The sequence below is a fragment of the Hyperolius riggenbachi genome, chromosome 4, assembly GCF_040937935.1.
Source record: "Hyperolius riggenbachi isolate aHypRig1 chromosome 4, aHypRig1.pri, whole genome shotgun sequence".
Classification (NCBI taxonomy): Eukaryota; Metazoa; Chordata; class Amphibia; order Anura; family Hyperoliidae; genus Hyperolius; species Hyperolius riggenbachi.
The window spans coordinates 494,491,659-494,514,746 of NC_090649.1; the positions used below are offsets into that span (position 1 = coordinate 494,491,659).

General features: G+C 45.7%; 1 protein-coding gene across 1 annotated transcript in view; it reads left to right on the plus strand.

The window, feature by feature from the left end:
* Positions 1–564: 564 nt before the first annotated feature.
* The window catches only part of STON1 (stonin 1), a 115,503-nt gene continuing 92,979 nt past the window's right edge, over positions 565–23,088 (plus strand). Inside the window, exon 1 of the mRNA XM_068233061.1 lies at positions 565–720. The gene's annotated coding sequence lies outside the window, so the exon portion shown is untranslated. The remainder of the gene's footprint in view (positions 721–23,088) is intronic.

Sequence of the window (23,088 nt, forward strand, 5' to 3'; positions counted from 1 at the left end):
GGAGGAGGATGCAGGGCTGGCAGGCTGTGTATGGAAGGAGGAGGATGGGGATGACGGGATTAGGTTACAGGCTGGAAGGCTGGTGTAGCTGGAGTAAGAACTGGCTGGCCCCTATATATGGGCTGTGTATGGGGAGGAGGATGATGCAGGGCTGGCGGGCAGTGTATTGGGAGGAGGAGGATGGGGATGACGGGGTTAGGTTACAGGCTGGCTGGTGTAGCTGGAGTTAGGACTGGCTGGCCCCTGCATATGGGCTGTGTATGGGGAGGAGGATGATGCAGGGCTGGCAGGCAGTGTATGGGAGTAGGAGGATGGGGATGACGGGGTTGAGTTACAGGCTGGCTGGTGTCGCTGGAGTTAGGACTGGCTGGCCCCAGTATATGGGCTGTGTATGGGGAGGAGGAGGATGATGCAGGGCTGGCAGGCAGTGTATGGGAGGAGGAGGATGGGGATGACGGGATTAGGTTACAGGCTGGGCCGGCTTCTCCAGCTGACATCAGAGGCTCCGCTTCCTGCAGCTCTGCCGGGAGTCTCTCTCCTCTCTCCGGCTGTTTATGTAGCTGATCCCCCCTCCCTCTCTCCATCCTCCATCCCCGGCTGCTGCAGCCTTCCCTGCGGGCGGAGAGGAGCTCCTGTCCCGGATCACAGCCCAGCCTGTCCCGGACCACAGCCCGGCCTCCCCCGGATCCCCCAGCCGGGCAGCAGCAGCTGAACTTTCCTGTAAGTTTCCAGAAGTTGTGTCCAGATGTGGCTGATGTGTGCGCCGCTCATAGGAGGCAGTATATACAGTTATACAGCAGTCCTAGGAGGCAGTATATACAGATATACAGATATACAGCAGTCCTAGGAGGCAGTATATACAGATATACAGCAGTCATAGGAGGCAGTATATACAGTTATACAGCAGTCCTAGGAGGCAGTATATACAGATATACAGCAGTCATAGGAGGCAGTATATACAGTTATACAGCAGTCCTAGGAGGCAGTATATACAGATATACAGCAGTCCTAGGAGGCAGTATATACAGATATACAGCAGTCATAGGAGGCAGTATATACAGATATACAGATATATACAGCAGTCATAGGAGGCAGTATATACAGATATACAGCAGTCATAGAAGGCAGTATATATAGTTATACAGCAGTCCTAGGAGGCAGTATATATACAGATATACAGCAGTCATAGGAGGCAGTATATACAGATATACAGATATATACAGCAGTCATAGGAGGCAGTATATACAGATATACAGCAGTCCTAGGAGGCAGTATATACAGATATACAGATATACAGCAGTCATAGGAGGCAGTATATACAGATATACAGCAGTCCTAGGAGGCAGTATATACAGATATACAGATATACAGCAGTCATAGGAGGCAGTATATACAGATATACAGCAGTCCTAGGAGGCAGTATATACAGATATACAGCAGTCCTAGGAGGCAGTATATACAGATATACAGCAGTCATAGGAGGCAGTATATACAGATATACAGCAATACAGCAGTCATAGGAGGCAGTATATACAGATATACAGCAGTCATAGGAGGCAGTATATTCAGATGTACAGATATACATATACAGCAGTCATAGGAGGCAGTATGTACAGATATACAGATACAGCAGTCATAGGAAGCAGTATATACAGATATACAGCTATACAGCAGTCATAGGAGGCAGTATATACAGATATACAGATATACATACAGAGCAGTCATAGGAGGCAGTATATACAGATAATATACAGCTATACAGATCAGTCATAGGAGGCAGTATATACAGATATACAGCTATACAGCAGTCATAGGAGGCACTATATACAGATGTACAGATATACAGCAGTCATAGGAGGCAGTATATACAGATATACAGCTATACAGCAGTCATAGGAGGCAGTATATACAGATATACAGCTATACAGCAGTCATAGGAGGCAGTATATACAGATAATATACAGCTATACAGAGCAGTCATAGGAGGCAGTATATACAGATATACAGCAGTCATAGGAGGCACTATATACAGATATACAGCAGTCATAGGAGGCAGTATATACAGATATACAGATATATACAGCAGTCATAGGAGGCAGTATATACAGATATACAGCAGTCCTAGGAGGCAGTATATACAGATATACAGATATACAGCAGTCATAGGAGGCAGTATATACAGATATACAGCAGTCCTAGGAGGCAGTATATACAGATATACAGATATACAGCAGTCATAGGAGGCAGTATATACAGATATACAGCAGTCCTAGGAGGCAGTATATACAGATATACAGCAGTCCTAGGAAGCAGTATATACAGATATACAGCAGTCATAGGAGGCAGTATATACAGATATACAGCAATACAGCAGTCATAGGAGGCAGTATATACAGATATACAGCAGTCATAGGAGGCAGTATATTCAGATGTACAGATATACATATACAGCAGTCATAGGAGGCAGTATGTACAGATATACAGATACAGCAGTCATAGGAAGCAGTATATACAGATATACAGCTATACAGCAGTCATAGGAGGCAGTATATACAGATATACAGATATACATACAGAGCAGTCATAGGAGGCAGTATATACAGATAATATACAGCTATACAGATCAGTCATAGGAGGCAGTATATACAGATATACAGCTATACAGCAGTCATAGGAGGCACTATATACAGATGTACAGATATACAGCAGTCATAGGAGGCAGTATATACAGATATACAGCTATACAGCAGTCATAGGAGGCAGTATATACAGATATACAGCTATACAGCAGTCATAGGAGGCAGTATATACAGATAATATACAGCTATACAGAGCAGTCATAGGAGGCAGTATATACAGATATACAGCAGTCATAGGAGGCACTATATACAGATATACAGCAGTCATAGGAGGCAGTATATACAGATATACAGATATATACAGCAGTCATAGGAGGCAGTATATACAGATATACACAGCAGTCATAGGAGGCAGTATATACAGATATACAGATATACAGCAGTCATAGGAGGCAGTATATACAGATATACAGATATACAGCAGTCATAGGAGGCAGTATATACAGATATACAGCTATACAGCAGTCATAGGAGGCAGTATATACAGATATACAGCTATACAGCAGTCATAGGAGGCAGTATATACAGATATACAGATATACAGCAGTCATAGGAGGCAGTATATACAGATATACAGCTATACAGCAGTCATAGGAGGCAGTATATACAGATATACAGTAACAGCAGTCATAGGAGGCAGTATATACAGATATACAGATATACAGCAGTCATAGGAGGCAGTATATACAGATATACAGCTATACAGCAGTCATAGGAGGCAGTATATACAGATATACAGCAGTCATAGGAGGCAGTATATTCAGATGTACAGATATACATATACAGCAGTCATAGGAGGCAGTATGTACAGATATACAGATATACAGATACAGCAGTCATAGGAAGCAGTATATACAGATATACAGCTATACAGCAGTCATAGGAGGCAGTATATACAGATATACAGATATACATACAGAGCAGTCATAGGAGGCAGTATATACAGATAATATATAGCTATACAGAGCAGTCATAGGAGGCAGTATATACAGATATACAGCTATACAGCAGTCATAGGAGGCACTATATACAGATGTACAGATATACAGCAGTCATAGGAGGCAGTATATACAGATATACAGCTATACAGCAGTCATAGGAGGCAGTATATACAGATAATATACAGCTATACAGAGCAGTCATAGGAGGCAGTATATACAGATATACAGCAGTCATAGGAGGCACTATATACAGATATACAGCAGTCATAGGAGGCAGTATATACAGATATACAGATATATACAGCAGTCATAGGAGGCAGTATATACAGATATACAGATATACAGCAGTCATAGGAGGCAGTATATACAGATATACAGATATACAGCAGTCATAGGAGGCAGTATATACAGATATACAGCTATACAGCAGTCATAGGAGGCAGTATATACAGATATACAGCTATACAGCAGTCATAGGAGGCAGTATATACAGATATACAGATATACAGCAGTCATAGGAGGCAGTATATACAGATATACAGCTATACAGCAGTCATAGGAGGCAGTATATACAGATATACAGTAACAGCAGTCATAGGAGGCAGTATATTCAGATATACAGATATACAGCAGTCATAGGAGGCAGTATATACAGATATACAGCTATACAGCAGTCATAGGAGGCAGTATATACAGATATACACAGCAGTCATAGGAGGCAGTATATACAGATATACAGCTATACAGATATATACAGCAGTCATAGGAGGCAGTATATACAGATATACAGTAACAGCAGTCATAGGAGGCAGTATATTCAGATATACAGCTATACAGCAGTCATAGGAGGCAGTATATACAGATATACAGCAGTCATAGGAGGCAGTATATACAGATATACAGCTATACAGATATATACAGCAGTCATAGGAGGCAGTATATACAGATATACAGCAGTCATAGGAGGCAGTATATACAGATATACAGCAGTCATAGGAGGCAGTATATACAGATATACAGATATACAGCAGTCATAGGAGGCAGTATATACAGATATACAGCAGTCATAGGAGGCAGTATATACAGATATACAGCAGTCATAGGAGGCAGTATATACAGATATACAGATATACAGCAGTCATAGGAGGCAGTATATACAGATGTACACAGCAGTGTGTGATACAACACGAATATTATATGTTATAATACCACTGCCTGGATATAGCTGGGTTTATTATTAGTTTAATGATCAGCTTGAGGGTTTTTTCTATTGCACAAGAATTGGAAGATGTGCTCAGCCTGTAAACCTTGAAAGACATTTAGCAGCAAATTCAGAAACTTTGCTTTATTTAAAGTGTACTTATTACATGGCCTCTTTTCCGATGGGCGCAATGCTACACGAAAATCGGATTACGCCCGTTTTGCAACAGCATTTCGACCAACATGTGAGTCGCGGTGCTGTTTTTCCACTAAGGCAATAGTTTTTCCGCGAATTGCAGTTGACAGCAGCGCACACTTTTCGTACGTTAGCACTCGTATTTATCGGACAATAGTGACGCAATCGGGGAAGCGTAAATAGAAAGAAACGATTGCAGCGCCTGTGATCACGCTGCCTATTGGAAAAGAGCCCTAAGGGCCCCATTCACACTTGAGCGTTTTGCCCGGCGATTTCGGCAAAACGCTCAAACGCTAGCGCTTTTGAAAGTGCTAGTGTAATAAAACCCTATGGGCCCGGTCTTACCTGGACGATTTGCGTTAATTGCTACAAATCACCCAAAATTGTGAAACGCAAACGCGTAGCCTGCACCATTTTCAGGCAATTTTCCAGCGATCGAGTTTCAGTGCTATAGAAGCGCTAAACGCGATGGTGGAGAAATCGCTGTACTGTCCAGTGATTTTTTCACGTGAAATCGCAGAAAAATCACTCCTGCAAAACGGCGGTAAAAATCGCCTGCGTTTTGGGCTTCTAAGTGTGAATGGGCCCTGAAAGACATTTAGCAGCAAATTCAGAAACTATGCTTTTACATGGACTTATGTACTTATTACATTGCCTCTTTTCCAATGGGCGCAATGTCATGCGAAAATCGGATTACGCCCGTTTTGCAACAGCACTTCGACCAACATGTGAATCGCGGTGCTGTTTTTCCACTAGTGCAATTTATTTTTCAGCCAATTGCAGTTGACAGCGGCGCACACTTTTCGTGCGCTTGCACTCGTACCTATCAGACAATACAAAAATTTGCTTTCCTAAAACAGAAAGAATTTGCGATAATTCAGGTTGGAGTGAGCTCGAGATGTCTCCCAGAGCACCACTGCTGAATATATGCAAATTAACCATTACAATACCAACAATAGTGATGCGATCGGGAAGCGTAAATAGACCAAAACTATTGCAGCGCCTGTGATCACGCTGCCTATTGGAAAAGAACCCTAAGGGCCTGTACATACTGCTGCGCTTTTAAAATCGCATGCGCTTTTAGTCGTAAGGTCTTTTGAAAAATCCTGAAAAATCGGGAAGACCTGTACACACTGGTGCGATGCGATTTTTCTATTTTCATGAAGGCTTTGCTATTTAAAAATCGGACGCGATTTTAAAAACGCAGCGCAAGTGCAGCAGTGTGTACAGGCCCCTAGGGCTCAAACCCACTAGATCGATTTTGTGAGCGTTTAGGGAACGATTCAAAACGCTAGCGATTTCCCTAAACGCTCAGCTAATGTCAATGGATGGGCCAAATTCCACTGGAACGGTTGCGTTTACCAAAATCGTGACGCAGGACATGCAGCATTTTTGAGCGTTAGCGTTTCTATAATGTAAAGTATATAAACTCTGGCGTAATCGCTCGTCAAAACCTGCACAGAGCAATTTTGCTAGCAATTTTACATTACTGCGCACTGTCAAAAAATGTAATTTAAAGGACCAATCAGAATTAAAAACGCTAATCGCCACACAATTGCTGGCAAAAAGCTGACACTTTCTAAAAATGCTACCAAAATCGCCAGAAAACGGTCATGAAATCGCTTACAAACCGCTCATTAAAAACGCTAGCGATTGCGATTAGCGATAGCGTTTTGTAGTGGGTTCCAGGCCTTAGGGCTTGTTCAAACCTAGAGCGTTTTCGTTTTTTTTTTAATCACCAGCGATTTTGAAAATCACCCTAAAAGCGCTTATGCAATGATTCCCTTTGAGAGTGTTCACATCTGAGCGGATCAATTGCGATCCGCTCCCCAAAGCGATGCCGGTACCATTTTCAGGGCAACTTGTCTATAATGGAAGATATAGGGAAATCGCAAAACGCTTGAAAAATCGCTTCGTATAGCGATTTCCCGAGCACTTTCATGAATAAATACAAGAAGTTTTAAAGGGGAACTGAAGAATCAGAATCAGAATGACTTTATTCGCCAAGTGCGACAGGCGCCGCCCTCGGAATTATTTGTGGACACAAGGCATATTGACAATGACAACAGTGCGAATAACACTACACATAGTACAATTTATAACGAAACATTACAGCATATTGGCAAGTGACAACAGTTCAAGTAGCACTACACATAGTACAATTTATAGAAAACATTACAACATACTGGCCAGTGACGACAGTGCAAGTAACCCTACACGTGGTACAGATTATAAGGAGAACAATTGCACCATAGCAGTGACACATCGAGCAGTTGTCACCATATAGTGCAATGGTGTATACAGTGTTAAGCAAAGATGACCATGTCATCCTATGGGCGCTCGTTCGTGCCCCTGGGTGCTGGAGGGGCTTAGGAGATGAAATTTGGGAGAGGGTCTGAGTTAAGGAGAGTGATCGCTTGAGGGAAGAAAGTATTCCTACGCCTGGTGGTTTTGGTGTAGATGGAGAGAGAGGTATATGGAGGCTGTCATGTTTATTTCCTTTTAATCAATACCAGTTGCCTGGCAGCCCTGCTGGTCTATTTCTCTGCAGTAGTATCTGATTAAAACCAGAAACAAGCATGCAGCTAGTCTTGTCAGATCAGACTTATAAGTCTGAACCACTGAAACACCTGATCTGCTGCATGCTTGTTCAGGGGCTATGGCTAATAGTATTAGAGGCAGAGGATCAGCAGGGCTGCCAGGCAACTGGTATTGTCTAAAAGGAAATAAACATGACAGCCTCCATATACCTCTCTCTTCAGTTCCCCTTTAAATCAGGATGATACCATTTATTGGCTAACTAAAAATGAATAAAAATAAGCAAGCTTTCGGCCTTGCAGCCTTCGTCTGGCTTATATCCTGTTAGTTTGCAACCTGGTGGTACAGACAGCTTATATACATGCAACATCAAAAGGGAAAACAGATATTTTTTTCAAGCATAAATACATGTCATTAAGATGCCTTAATTCACACAGACCATCGACCTGGGGTTAGAGGTTGTAAGCCAAGATAAGGATCCTTGTTTAACACCTGCTCACAGACCTGGGAGTTGGACTGACACAGAGGTATTGTAAATTCTTAGTTCACAAGTTCAGCTATAATGGCTGAGAAAGTTCAAATATTATCAGCCTCATACCAATATAGAAAGTTGTTGTCCTTATTCAAACCCTTCTGCACAGCTTTGAACCAATTTATAAATTTTGTTTCTGCTATTAATCGATCATTTGACGTTTTGAAGCAGCCCTTCAGGGCAGTGACACGAAGATCATCCATGCTGTGTCCGTTGGACCGAAAGTGTGTAGCAACTGGGAGTCCAGATTTGGTATCATTAATAGTGTGCCTGTGTCCATTCATACGTTTGCGCATAGTTTGTCCAGTTTCTTCCACGTACATAACATTGGGGCATTTAGCACACATGATCAGATACACCAGATTGGTGGAACCACAGGAAAATGTACCTTGTACTCTGTACTCCTGTTGTGAACCTGGTATCGTTACCCTGTCAGTGGAGTAAATGTGTCCGCAGGTCCCACATATTTTTTGTCGGCAGGGTGATGTTCCGTTCACATTGTATTTATTCATTTCTGAGTGAAAGACTTCACTTCCTGACTGACGTCTGATGGGTGTCAGGAAGTGAAAAAAAAAAAAATGTTCTGCAAAAGCGCTTTATAAAGCGTAGGGAAAGGCGATTTTAAAAATCAAAAAAATTGCTCAGCGCTTGAAAAAGCTCTGGCGATTCATGTGAACATAGCCTAAGGGCCTTTTTCCACCGAAAATCGTGATCGCATTTCAGCAGCGCGATCGCAGTTAATATAAAAAGTATGTTTTTTCCAGCATTTTTCAGTAGTTGTTAAAAACCCCAATAGCTGCCAATCGCAAGCGCGCAGAAAAGTGCAGAATGCTGCTCTTTCCTGAATCACAGCAAATTGAATCGCACCGGTGGAAACGGCACTGCGAATCCGCAATTAACATGTTAATAGTGATTGGGAGAAGCGAGCACTCCGATTATTGAATAGGAGTGCAACCGGCTGACATTCCTCTCTGTTGAAGAAGAAGGCCGGTATAAGTCATTACTTTCGTTTTCACCCTGGGACCCGTCGCTGGCGATTGTGTTACAAACACGTTTCTGTTACAGCAGCCTGTATTCTGTGTACGAGTAGATTAGATTTGTACGCCTGTGAATTCGGTTGTCAGTTGTGGTCGATAGAATATTAAAGTGCTGTTATCAATATTCTGATATTAGCTTTGTGTTGGTGCTTTTAGTAGGATTCCTAGGCCATGTTTACAATATGCGCAGTGCATTGCGGTATAGTGTAATGTTTATCCGTACAGCAACTTGCTGCAATGATTTCACAATCAGTAAATTAGAATTGTCGGGTAGACTCGGCAATGCTTTGTGTTTGTTTGCAGTAAATGTACCGCGCTGTGCACTGCTGAACGCCGTGCAGGTTTATCTGGCTTTTTCAATGGCTGGTGATCGGGTACGCTGCGCTGGTCGTTTTGTTGCGAGTTTTTACATCTGTTGCAATGTGCTGCATGCATACCGCATTACATCTCATGTGAATGTAGTCGTAGTGCTTCCCTTACCTGTTAAAGGCCATTTTGACTTCACAACCTAAAGAACCCAGGAAACACTGAAATGCTTTTCCCGTGAGCTTGTTGTGCGATTTGTGATGCAATTGCCGACCCTTGTTCAGTTATACGGAATGTCACAAGAGATGCAGTCACTCCAGAAATGCAGCGTACAGTGTATTTGCTGATTGCATTAATTGGAGCAGCAATCTAGGCTTTCTATGAGAAAACCCATATCCTCAGCATTTCTGAGTGGGCTATGGAGGCTGCCATATTTATTTCCTTTTAAGCAATACCAGTTGCCTGGCTGTCCTGCTGATCCTCTGCCTCATATCTTTAGCCATAGCCCCTGAACAAGCATGCATATCTGACTTAGGTGTGACTGCATTATCTGCATGCTTGTTTCAGGTGTGTGATTCAGACACTACTGATGCTGAAAAGATCCGCAGGATGCCGGCAAGTGTTGCTCGCAAACTTTCACCAATGTAATATCGCGCTTTAAAAATGCTATTTTTTTATTTCGAGAAAATATTCCTGAAAAGACATTGTATTTTCGCGATATGATCAAAGGAAACACATTTTTCTTTCTGATGTGAAAATTCATGAAAAACACACACAAAAAAAAAAAAATCAATATATTTACAGCAAAAATTTGCAAAAAGCACAAAAAACAACAAATGTATTACAAAATGATTTTGGAGGGCATTTGTGCTCCAAAGTCGAATTTGACATTATTATCAGGAAAATTAATGTGAAAACAATATCGGCATTTTCGCTCATCACTAATGCCGGGCAACTGGTATAATTTAAAGCAGGGATGTTGAACTCAAATACAAAGTGGGTTGAAATGGAGCTCTGGGACCAAGTCAAGGGTTAACCTCAATGTCTAGTGGCCAGCTTCCTCCCTTATAAAGTTCCCTGGTGTCTAATATCCCCCTCCATAACCTATATACTGTAGTTCCCTAATGTTTAGTGTTCAGTTCCCTGGTGTCTAGTGGTCCTCCCCTATACAGTTCCCTAGTGTCTAGTGGTCCTCCCCTATACAGTTCCCTAGTGTCTAGTGGTCCTCCCCTATACAGTTCCCTAGTGCAGGGGTCTCAAACTCGCGGCTCGCGGGCCATTTGCGGCCCTCGATACAATATTTTGTGGCCCCAGGGCCCCAGAGCTTGTAGGGGCCCCCAGTGGCTACAAGAGGAAAATTTTTTTTTCAAATCGGCCTTATAGTTTTTGAGAAAATCGATTTTAAAGTTGCAAAGGAAAAAAATACACATTTAAAAACCCGCCAACTTTAATGGTTAATAGCAAATCCACCTTAAATGCTAGAAACCCTAAATTTGCAGGATATGTTAAGGAGATCATTAGGAATAAGAGGAAAAAACTATTTTTCAAAAAGACCTTATAGTTTTTGAGAAAATCGATTTTAAATTTTCAAAGGAAAAACGTATACTTTTAAATGCGGTAAATGTCACTTTTAGTAGCAAACCTAACGGTAGTGTAATTTTACATGTATCAAACGAAAGAGCAATACATTTCCTGACGGGGTTTCCAGGGGGTCTATACGCAGCCGCAGCGCTTTGGCCAGGGATCGCTATACAGCCGCAATATGGCTGCATGAAGATCCCTGGCATTTTTTCCTATTTTCCCAAATTTTTTTTTATGTTTAGAGTGTGGGAATTTTTTTTTTAAAATTATGTGGGGTCCCCCCTTCTGAAACTTTTTAACCCCTTGTCCCCCATGCAGGCTGGGATAGTCAGAATGTGGAGCTCCGACCGATTGGGGCTTCACACCCTGACTATACCAGCTGCAAAAAAGGTCCCTTAATGCCGATTTTTGTTCCAGGGTATCTGTTGGGGGGGGGGGGGGGGAGGGCAGGTTTATTTCGCTCTGGGGCCCCATTGTTGCTTAAACCGGCCCTGCCTGCCGGCAAAAGAGACACGGAAGCGAACTATATTTGCCCATTTTACCTTATAGTTCGCTTCAGTGCTCCCAAGTAATCCGCCGCATCCCCGCCGCTAAACAAGGGCTGCAGACCCCCAAATTCCCCGCGCAAACATCCACGACTGCGCTGAGGGGCAGAGCTTCCAGCTGTAGCTCTGCCCCTCCTGACGTCAATCGCCGAACGGATCGCCGCCTCTCCCCCGCCCCTCTCTGTGAAGGAAGAGTGAGAGGGGCGGTCAGAGGCGGCGATCCGCCGCGATTGACGTCAGCAGGGGCAGAGCTGAAGCTGAAAGCTCTGCCCCTTCCAGGAAATGCTGGCGGATTGCCCCCCCGGGGCGATTTGGGGGCTCTGCAGCCCTCGTTTTGTGGCGGGGACACGTGAACTTCCTTATGCGGCCCAGCCTCATCCTGACTTTGCCTCCTGCGGCCCCCGGGTAAATTGAGTTTGAGACCCCTGCCCTAGTGTCTAGTGACCCCTTCGCTCTTCTATACAGTTCCCTGGTACCTAGTGTTGTCCCTCTCACAATATAGCTTTCCTGGTGATCTCGGGCTTACCTTCCAATATACAGTAGCTTCTCTGGTGGTCTAGAGTGGGCCAAACATAATGCAAAGTGGAAAAAACACCTGAGGGCCAAATCTGATGGCTCCGAGGGACAGATTTGGCCTACAGGCCGGAGTTTGACATGTATGGTTTAAAGGATAACTGAAGTGAAAGGGTACAGCGCTGCAGAATATGTTGGTGCTACTGTATATAAATAATAATAATATGGGGCTGCCATATTTATTTTCATCACCAGTTGCCTGGCTGTCCTGCTTTGGCTGAAGTGGTGCCTAAGTTGCCTCATGGAGTCTAAAGTAAGATATATTATGGATGCCCCGTACTGGTGAGCTGTAAGTAAGCAGTAATGAGAGGTAGCTGTACCTGCGCGGGGATAATAACATGTAATGTGCACAGAGGGAGGTAGATTATCCTGTATATATTCAAGCAGCCGGATGGGGACCGGCTTCACCTGATGACCCAGCGGCGCGGCAGTCGTTGGATGTACAGAAGTTGTGGGTGGTAAATGAATCAGCTGAGTGGCGGACACTGAGGGGCAGATTAGCCTGGACAACCAGCAGGTAGTGGGAGGGAGATAAATATGTCTCGCTTGTTATATATCACAGTCAGTGCTGCATCTATCGCAGAGATTACATTTATATGTCATGTATTTTAAAGTGGACCTGAACTCAGAACTTCCAAAAAAACTCAGAACTTCTAAAAACATAAAAATAATTATATGGTAAGACATATATGCTATGGTAGGAATAAGAGTGTGAGCTCCTCTGAAGAAAGTCAGTGACATGACTATGTACTCTGTACAGTGCTGCAGAAGATGTCAGTGCTATATAAATACATAATAATAATATGGTAGGACATTACACTATGACTATGGTAGGATTAGAATGTGAGCTCCTCTGAGGACAGTCAGTGACATGACTATGTACTCTGTACAGTGCTGCAGGAGATGTCAGTGCTATATAAATACATAATAATAATATGGTAGGACATTAGACTATGACTATGGTAGGATTAGAATGTGAGCTCCTCTGAGGACAGTCAGTGACATGACTATGTACCATGTAAAGTGCTGCAGAAGATGTCAGTGCTATATAAATACATAATAATAATATGGTAGGACATTAGACTATGACTATGGTAGGATTAGAGTGTGAGCTCCTCTGAGGACAGTCAGTGACATGACTATGTACTCTGTAATGTGCTGCAGAAGATGTCAGTGCTATATAAATACATAATAATAATATGGAAGGACATTAGACTATGACTATGGTAGGATTAGATTGTGAGCTCCTCTGAGGACAGTCAGTGACATGACTATGTACTCTGTAATGTGCGGCAGGAGATGTCAGTGCTATATAAATACATAATAATAATATGGAAGGACATTAGACTATGACTATGGTAGGATTAGATTGTGAGCTCCTCTGAGGACAGTCAGTGACATGACTATGTACTCTGTAATGTGCGGCAGGAGATGTCAGTGCTCTATAAATACATAATAATAATATGGTAGGACATTACACTATGACTATGGTAGGATTAGATGGTGAGCTCCTCTGAGGACAGTCAGTGACATGACTATGTGCTCTGTACAGTGCTGCAGGAGATGTCAGTGCTATATAAATACATAATGATAATATGGTAGGACATTAGACTATGACTATGGTAGGATTAGAGTGTGAGCTCCTCTGAGGACAGTCAGTGACATGACTATGTACTCTGTATAGTGCTGCAGAAGAGGTCAGTGCTATATAAATACATAATAATAATATGGTAGGACATTAGACTATGACTATGGTAGGATTAGAGTGTGAGCTCCTCTGGGGACAGTCAGTGACATGACTATGTACTCTGTAATGTGCGGCAGAAGATGTCAGTGCTCTATAAATACATAATAATAATATGGTTGGACATTAGACTATGACTATGGTAGGATTAGAGTGTGAGCTCCTCTGAGGACAGTCAGTGACATCACTATGCACTCTGTAATGTACTGCAGGAGATGTCAGTGCTATATAAATACATAATAATAATATGGTAGGACATTACACTATGACTATGGTAGGATTAGATGGTGAGCTCCTCTGAGGACAGTCAGTGACATGACTATGTGCTCTGTACAGTGCTGCAGGAGATGTCAGTGCTATATAAATACATAATAATAATATGGTAGGACATTAGACTATGACTATGGTAGGATTAGAGTGTGAGCTCCTCTGAGGACAGTCAGTGACATGACTATGTACTCTGTATAGTGCTGCAGAAGAGGTCAGTGCTATATAAATACATAATAATAATATGGTAGGACATTAGACTATGACTATGGTAGGATTAGAGTGTGAGCTCCTCTGAGGACAGTCAGTGACATGACTATGTACTCTGTAAGGTGCTGCAGAAGATGTCAGCATTATAAAAATACCCCCTAATATTAATAATGGACAGATTGCATGTACATAGGCCATTTTCCCCCCCTAGCCTGAGTTACAAATTTCCTCCGAGGATGCAGCAATACGTTATACTTCTGATATTTACTTCTAAATGATCCGTCTTCATCTCGGGCTCTTAGTGGAAGGCATTATGTGTCCATAATGTCGTTTGAATGACAAAACAGCAGCATAATGCTTTTCAGTGTCAATCTTACACAGTATTGCCAGTGTCTGGGGACTGCCAGTGGGGCACATGATGTCTTTTTATATCGGGAAGTAATTTTCTTCATAGGGAAGTGTTGATAGTCATTGCTGCTATTATTGCCGTGTGGCTGTCAGGATGTCTTTACTGGCTCTCTGCAATCTCTCAACAAACGCCACTTATAACACAGCGCAGGCCATTGTCGCAGGAGCCCAGCTGCCTCCAGTCCCGGCCGCTAAATACCGCTCTAATTTCCTCGCTTCCGACTTCTTATCCCTCAAATGTCAGATGCTGCTTGATAAATGGTTTAAATAAACGGAAATATTAAAGAGTAAGTTTGCTTTTAAAGTGTTCTTCTCAGAATGGTTTAAAAGTATTCCCTTATCAATAATAAAGAAAAGTATTGATGACAACGGCTGGGGGAGTTCTTCAAAGAACAAGGCGATTGCCCTGAGCAATGCACCAAGCTGGCATCCACGGGCAGATAATCTGAGGCCACAGTTATATGGCTTATTACACGCAGAGTATGGAGATACTGTAGCTGCAGTGCTGGCCACAAAGGGTGCAGTTGGAAGCTGTGGGTGGGGTCAAGTCATCTACTCTGTTCTGGTTTAGCATTTACCACTTGCTTGGCAGTAGGGCTGGTGCACACTAGAGTTGGGCCGAACGGTTCGCCTGCGAACGGTTCCATGCGAACTTCAGTGGTTCGCGTTCGCGTCCCGCAGGCGAACCTTTGCGGAAGTTCGGTTCGCCCCATAATGCACATGGAGGGTCAACTTTGACCCTCTACATCACAGTCAGCAGGCCCAGTGTAGCCAATTAGGCTACACTAGCCCCTGGAGCCCCACCCCCCCTTATATAAGGCAGGCAGCGGCGGCCATTACGGCCACTCGTGTGCCTGCATTAGTCAGAGTAGGGCGAGCTGCTGCAGACTGTCTCTCAGGGAAAGATTAGTTAGGCTTAGCTTGTTCCTGTCTGGCTGCATACCTGTTCTGTGAACCCACCACTGCATACCTGTGCTGTGAACCCACCACTGCATACCTGTGCTGTGAACCCACCACTGCATACCTGTTCTGTTCAGTGGACCCGCCACTGTATACCTGTTCATTGAACCCACCACTGCATACCTGTGCTGTGAACCCACCACTGCATACCTGTGCTGTGAACCCACCACTGCATACCTGTGCTGTGAACCCACCACTGCATACCTGTTCTGTTCAGTGGACCCGCCACTGTATACCTGTTCATTGAACCCACCACTGCATACCTGTGCTGTGAACCCACCACTGCATACCTGTGCTGTGAACCCACCACTGCATACCTGTGCTGTGAACCCACCACTGCATACCTGTTCTGTTCAGTGGACCCGCCACTGCATACCTGTTCTGTTTAGTGAACCGCCACTGTATACCTGTTCTGTTTAGTGAACCCGCCACTGCATACCTGTTCTGTTCAGTGAACCCACCGCATCAGTGCGCATACCTGTGCAGTTAAGTGAACCCGCCACTGCATACCTGTTCTGTTCAGTGAACCGCCACTGTATACCTGTTCTGTTTAGTGAACCCGCCACTGCATACCTGTTCTGTTCAGTGGACCCGCCACTGCATACCTGTTCTGTTCAGTGGACCCACCGCATCAGTGCGCATACCTGTGCAGTTAAGTGAACCCGCCACTGCATACCTGTTCTGTTCAGTGGACCCACCACTGCATACCTGTTCTGTTTAGTGAACCGCCACTGTATACCTGTTCTGTTTAGTGAACCCGCCACTGCATACCTGTTCTGTTCAGTGAACCCGCCACTGCATACCTGTTCTGTTTAGTGAACCCGCCACTGCATACCTGTTCTGTTCAGTGGACCCGCCACTGTATACCTGTTCTGTTTAGTGAACCCGCCACTGCATACCTGTTCTGTTCAGTGAACCCACCGCATCAGTGCGCATACCTGTGCAGTTAAGTGAACCCGCCACTGCATACCTGTTCTGTTCAGTGGACCCGCCACTGCATACCTGTTCTGTTTAGTGAACCGCCACTGTATACCTGTTCTGTTTAGTGAACCGCCACTGCATACCTGTTCTGTTCAGTGAACCCACCGCATCAGTGCGCATACCTGTGCAGTTAAGTGAACCCGCCACTGCATACCTGTTCTGTTCAGTGAACCCACCGCATCAGTGCGCATACCTGTGCAGTTAAGTGAACCCGCCACTGCATACCTGTTCTGTTCAGTGAACCCACCGCATCAGTGCGCATACCTGTGCAGTTAAGTGAACCCGCCACTGCATACCTGTTCTGTTCAGTGGACCCGCCACTGCATACCTGTTCTGTTTAGTGAACCGCCACTGCATACCTGTTCTGTGAACCCGCCACTGTATACCTGTTCTGTTCAGTGAACCCACAGCATCAGTGCGCATACCTGTGCAGTTAAGTGAACCCACCTACCTACGTGAGTGCACGCAGTGTGATATACCACTCCGTGCATACCCGATATGGACAAAACAGGTAGAGGAAGAGGTAGTGGCAGAGCCAGAGGAAGGCCACCCGGCAGGTCTGCGCGAGGTCGTGTAAATGTAATTTCGTGTGGACCTGGCCCACAGTACAGTGCTCGGAAGAAGGCACGTCCCATCACCTCCCAAGATTGTCAGGACGTGGTTGAGTATTTAGCGACACAGAACACCTCATCTTGCTCAGCCACCAGTGCTACTACTAGCACCACTTCCGCTGCATTTGACACTTCGCAAGAATTATTTAGTGGTGAAATCACTGATGCACAGCCATTGTTGTTACAGCCAGATGAATTTTCACCAGCTCATATGTCTGAGTTACGCGGCAACATTATGGATGTAACGTGTAAGGAGGATGAAGGACCTACTGATGTTGGTGCATGTTTGGATTTGTCTGAGGCAAGCGAAGCTGGGCAGGATGATTACGATGATGACGATGATAGGGATCCTCTGTATGTACCCAATAGAGGAGATGAAGAGGGGGACAGTTCAGAGGGGGAGTCAGAGAGTAGGAGGAGGAGAGAAGTTGCTGAAAGAAGCTGGGGCAGCTCTTCGTCAGAAACAGCTGGTGGCAGTGTCCGGCACCATGTATTGCCACCTATGTACAGCCAGCCAACTTGCCCTTCAGCATCAGCTGCTGAGGTCCCCATAGTGCCCACATCCCAGGGTGGCTCAGCGGTGTGGAAATTTTTTAATGTGTGTGCCTCAGATCGGACCAAAGCCATCTGCTCGCTCTGCCAACAAAAATTGAGCCGTGGAAAGGCCAACACTCACGTAGGGACAAGTGCCTTACGAAGGCACCTGGAGAAAAGGCACAAACAGCAATGGGATGGCCACCTGAGCAAAAGCAGCAGCAGCACACAAAAGCAAAGCCACCCTCCTTCTCCTCTTCCTCCTCCATCAGGTGCATTATCTGCTTCTGCCGCTTTCTCCCTTCCACCTTCACAGGCACCCTCCTCCACTCCGCCTCTGCCCTTGAGCGGTTCCTGCTCCTCTGCCCACAGCAGCAGTCAGGTGTCCGTGAAGGAAATGTTTGAGCGGAAGAAGCCAATTTCGGCCAGTCACCCCCTTGCCCGCCGTCTGACAGCTGGCGTGGCGGAACTGTTAGCTCGGCAGCTGTTACCATACCGGCTGGTGGACTCTGAGGCCTTCCGTAAATTTGTGGCCATTGGGACACCGCAGTGGAAGATGCCAGGCCGCACTTATTTTTTGAGAAAGGCCATACCCCAACTGCACCGTGAAGTTGAGAGGCAAGTGGTGTCATCTCTTGCGAAGAGCGTTGGGTCAAGGGTACACCTGACCACGGATGCCTGGTCTGCCAAGCACGGGCAGGGCCGCTACATTACCTACACAGCCCATTGGGTGAACCTGGTGGTTAACGATGGCAAGCAGGGCGCAGCGGACCAAATTGTGACACCTCCACGGCTTGCAGGCAGGCCTCCTGCCACCTCCTCTCCTCCTGCTACATGCTCTTCGCTGTCCTCCTCCTCCTTGGCTGAGTGGCAGTTCTCCTCTCCAGCTACACAGCCCCAGCTCCGCAGGGCCTATGCTGCATGCCAGGTACGACGGTGTCACGCCATCTTAGACATGGCTTGTCTCAAAGCGGAGAGTCACACTGGAGCAGCTCTCCTGGCTGCTCTTAAGAAACAGGTGGATGAGTGGCTGACCCCGCACCACCTGGAGATAGGCAACGTGGTGTGCGACAACGGCAGCAATCTGCTTGCCGCTTTGCATATGGGGAAGCTGACACACATACCCTGCATGGCACATGTCATGAATCTAGTGGTTCAAAGATTTGTGGCAAAGTACCCTGGCTTAGCGAATGTCCTGAAGCAGGCCAGGAAGTTCTGTGGGCATTTGAGGCGGTCTTACACAGCCATGGCACGCTTTGCGGAAATTCAGCGCAAAAACAACATGCCGGTGAGACGCCTCATTTGCGATAGCCCGACTCGCTGGAACTCGACCCTGCTCATGTTCTCCCGCCTGCTAGAACAGAAGAAAGCCGTGACCCACTACCTCTACAACTGGAGTAGAATGAAACAGTCTGGGAAGATGGGGATGTTCTGGCCCGACAACTGGACACTGATGGAGAATGCATGCAGGCTCATGCGGCCGTTTGAGGAGGTGACCAACCTGGTAAGCCGCAGTGAGGGCACCATCAGCGACTTAATTCCCTACGCTTACTTCTTGGAGCGTGCTGTGCGTAGAGTGGCGGATGAAGCTGCGAATGAGCGTGACCAGGAACCGTTACGGCAGGAACAGGCATGGGACCAATTTTCATCAGACCCAGCTGTTTCCTCAACACCTGCGGCAGCGCAGAGGGGGGAGGAGGAGGAAGAAGAGAAGTCGTGTGCAGAAGACGAATCAGACTCAGAGGATGATGAGCAAGGTGTTTCTTTGGGGGAGGAGGAGGAGGAGGAGGGGACAGCGGCAGGAGAACAACCTCAGCAGGCATCGCAAGGGGCTTGTGCTGCTCAACCTTCCCGTGGTATTGTTCGCGGCTGGGGGGAGGAGGTTGACTTACCTGACGTCACTGAGGAAGAGCAAGAGGAGATGGAGGGTACTGGATCCGACTTTGTGCAGATGTCGTCTTTTATGCTGTCCTGCCTGTTGAGGGACCCCCGTATAAAAAACCTCAAGGGGAATGAGCTGTACTGGGTGGCCACACTACTAGACCCTCGGTACAGGCACAAAGTGGCGGACCTGTTACCAACTCACCGGAAGGTGGAAAGGATGCAGCACATGCAGAACCAGCTGTCAACTATGCTTTACAATGCCTTTAAGGGTGATGTGACGGCACAACGCCAGCAAGGTACCACTGCCACTAATCCTCCTCCCGTGTCCACGCAGTCAAAGACAGGACGCTCCAGCGATCTCATGGTGATGTCGGACATGCGGACGTTCTTTAGTCCAACGCCTCGCCGTAGCCCTTCCGGATCCACCCTCCACCAACGCCTGGAACGGCAGGTAGCCGACTACCTGGCCTTAAGTGTGGATGTAGACACTGCTGTGAACAGCGATGAGGAACCCTTGAACTACTGGGTGCGCAGGCTTGACCTGTGGCCAGAGCTGTCCCAATTTGCCATCCAACTTCTCTCCTGCCCTGCCGCAAGCGTCCTCTCAGAAAGGACCTTCAGCGCAGCTGGAGGCATTGTCACAGAGAAGAGAAGTCGCCTAAGTCACAAAAGTGTTAAGTACCTCACCTTTATCAAAATGAATGAGGCATGGATCCCGGAGGGCTGCTGCCCGCCCCAAGACTAAGTCAGTCCCCGCACATACAGCATCTCTGCCTGCACGCCGTGTGACTGGCTGCCTGGCCTGCCCCAAGAAGACTAAGTCGCTCCCAGTCCCTCCACACAGCATGTCTGCCTGCAGGCCGCTTGACTACCTTCTCCGCCACCACCAACAGGGTCCGGGACTCCAGGCGGATTGCTGAATTTTTTAGGCCGCTGCTAGCAGCGGCCGCTGTAATAATTTTTCGGGTGCGTGTACATGACTGCCTAATTTTTCTGGCTGCACTGCGGGCAGCTGCAACAACAAAAGAAAAGGCATGTACATGCGCCCATTCCCCTTCGTGATCATTACCTTGCCGTGGTGAAGGGGCTTGCGTATCACAATGGAGCAATGACCGGCGCCTAGATGAGTGTCTCGGGGGGCACACCCACGATAATAAGGTCGTTGCCTCATTGTGGTCAGACCAAATTTGATCAGCTGGACAGTCACTGTTCTGTCATTCAGCTACATCAGCCAGGTGACCATATGGGCTGTAAAGCCACCAAAACCTGCACTCTCGCCATGGTGCGCACCAGTAAAGCACGGCCGTCACTACACAAACAGCTGTTTGCGGTGCGTTACACGATGAGTTTGGTGTGTCAGTGTGAAGCAGTACCTTAATTACACTACCTGATTGATGTAAACACATGCAAGATGTTTGAAAGCACTTTAGGCCTGTCATTTAGCATTCAATGTGATTTCTGCCCTTAAAACGCTGCTTTGCGTCAAATCCAGATTTTTCCCGGGGACTTTTGGCATGTATCCCACTCCGCCATCCCCCCCTCCAGGTGTTAGACCCCTTGAAACATCTTTTCCATCACTTTTGTGGCCAGCATAATTATTTTTTTTTTTCAAAGTTCGCACCCCCATTGAAGTCTATTGCGGTTCGCGAACTTTAACGCGAACCGAACCTTTCGCGAAAGTTCGCGAACCCGGTTCGCGAACCGAAAATCGGAGGTTCGGCCCAACTCTAGTGCACACCAGACACCACAGGAGCTAATGCAATGCTATGTGGGAATGTGGGAGGGGTTTAGCCATCCTGCTGTACAACTTCTCTCCCATTGTTCTTTATGAAAGGCAGGAGTGTCTTCGGGGATGGGTGTGGCACCACAAAAGATTGTGCTGGCAGGAACAGCACGGTCCATATAGATCACATAGGTGAGTATGATTAGCTCTGTTAGTGAGAAGAGTAGGAGCCAAACAGAAAAATAAAAATCTTATATATTTTTCAAAATATTGACTTAGTTAATTACAGTGCTGCCCGTAATTATTCATACTCCTGGCAAATTTTGACAAAGTTACTTTTATTCAACCAGCAAGTACTTTTTTGTCAGGTAATGACATTGGTGCCTCCCAAAAGATAATACGACGATGTACAAGAGGCATTATTGTGTAAAAAAAAACAAAAAAAAACATTCTCAGCTCTTATTTACATTTGAGCAAAAAGTGTCCAGTCTAAAATTATTCATACCTTTCACAAACTACCACAGTCTGTGGGAAAATCCAAAGTTCGATACCATTCCAAATAGTCCAAGCTGTTCTAAAGCATCCTAATTACCCTGATGAATTGGGAACAGCTGTTTTAATCAACTCAACAGGTGAAAAACGGCAGCTCTCTGCAGTTGCTTTGTGGACAGTCATGGCTAAGACAAAGGAGCTCAGTGAGGACCTGCGCCTGCACATTGTGGCTGCTCACAAGTCAGGAAAGGGCTACAGGGCCATTTCTAAATGTTTTCAAGTTCCAGTGGCCACAGTGCAAAGTATTATTAAAAAATACAAGATGTTCCACACTGTGGGAAATCTCAGAGGACGTGGTCGGAAGCCAAAAGTGACACCAGTGCTGGCCAGGAGGATAGTGAGAGAAAAAAAGAATCCAAGGATCACCACCAAGGCCATCCTGGTGAATTTGGGCTCTGCTGGTGGCAATGTCTCACGGCAGACAATCCAACGGACACTGCACACTGCTGGGTTCCACGGATGCAGACCAAGGAGGACACCACTTCTCCAGATAAGGCACACAGAAGCTCGCTTGGCCTTTGCAAATGCTCATCTGCACAAAGAAGAAGACTTCTGGTCTTCTGTGTTATGGTCAGATTAATCAAAAGTTGGATTGTTTGGTCAGAATGAGGTTTCCTTCATTTGGCGTAAAAAAGGAGAAGCCTTCAACCCAAAGAGCACCATCCCCACTGTCACACATGGTGGTGGGAAACTAATGCTTTGGGGGTGTTTTTCAGCCAATGGACCAGGGAACCTAATCACAGTAAATGGCACCATGAAAAAAGAGCAATACATGAGGATTCTCAACGACAACATCAGGCAGTCTGTAGAGAAACTTGGCCTTGGGCACTAATGGTCATTTCAGCGTGACAATGACCCAAAACACACAGCATAAGTGGTGAAGAAATGGTTAGCAGACAACAACATTAATGTTTGCAGTGGCCCAGCCAGAGTCCTGACTTGAATCCAATTGAGGATCTGTGGATGGAGTTAAAGATCAGGGTGATGGCTCCAACCTGAAAAATTTGGAGCTCATTGCTAAAGATGAATGGGTAAAAATACCTGTGGAGACATGCAAAAAGCTGGTCTGCAATGATAGGAAGAGTATGATTGCTGTAATAGCCAATAAAGGCTTTTCTATTGATTA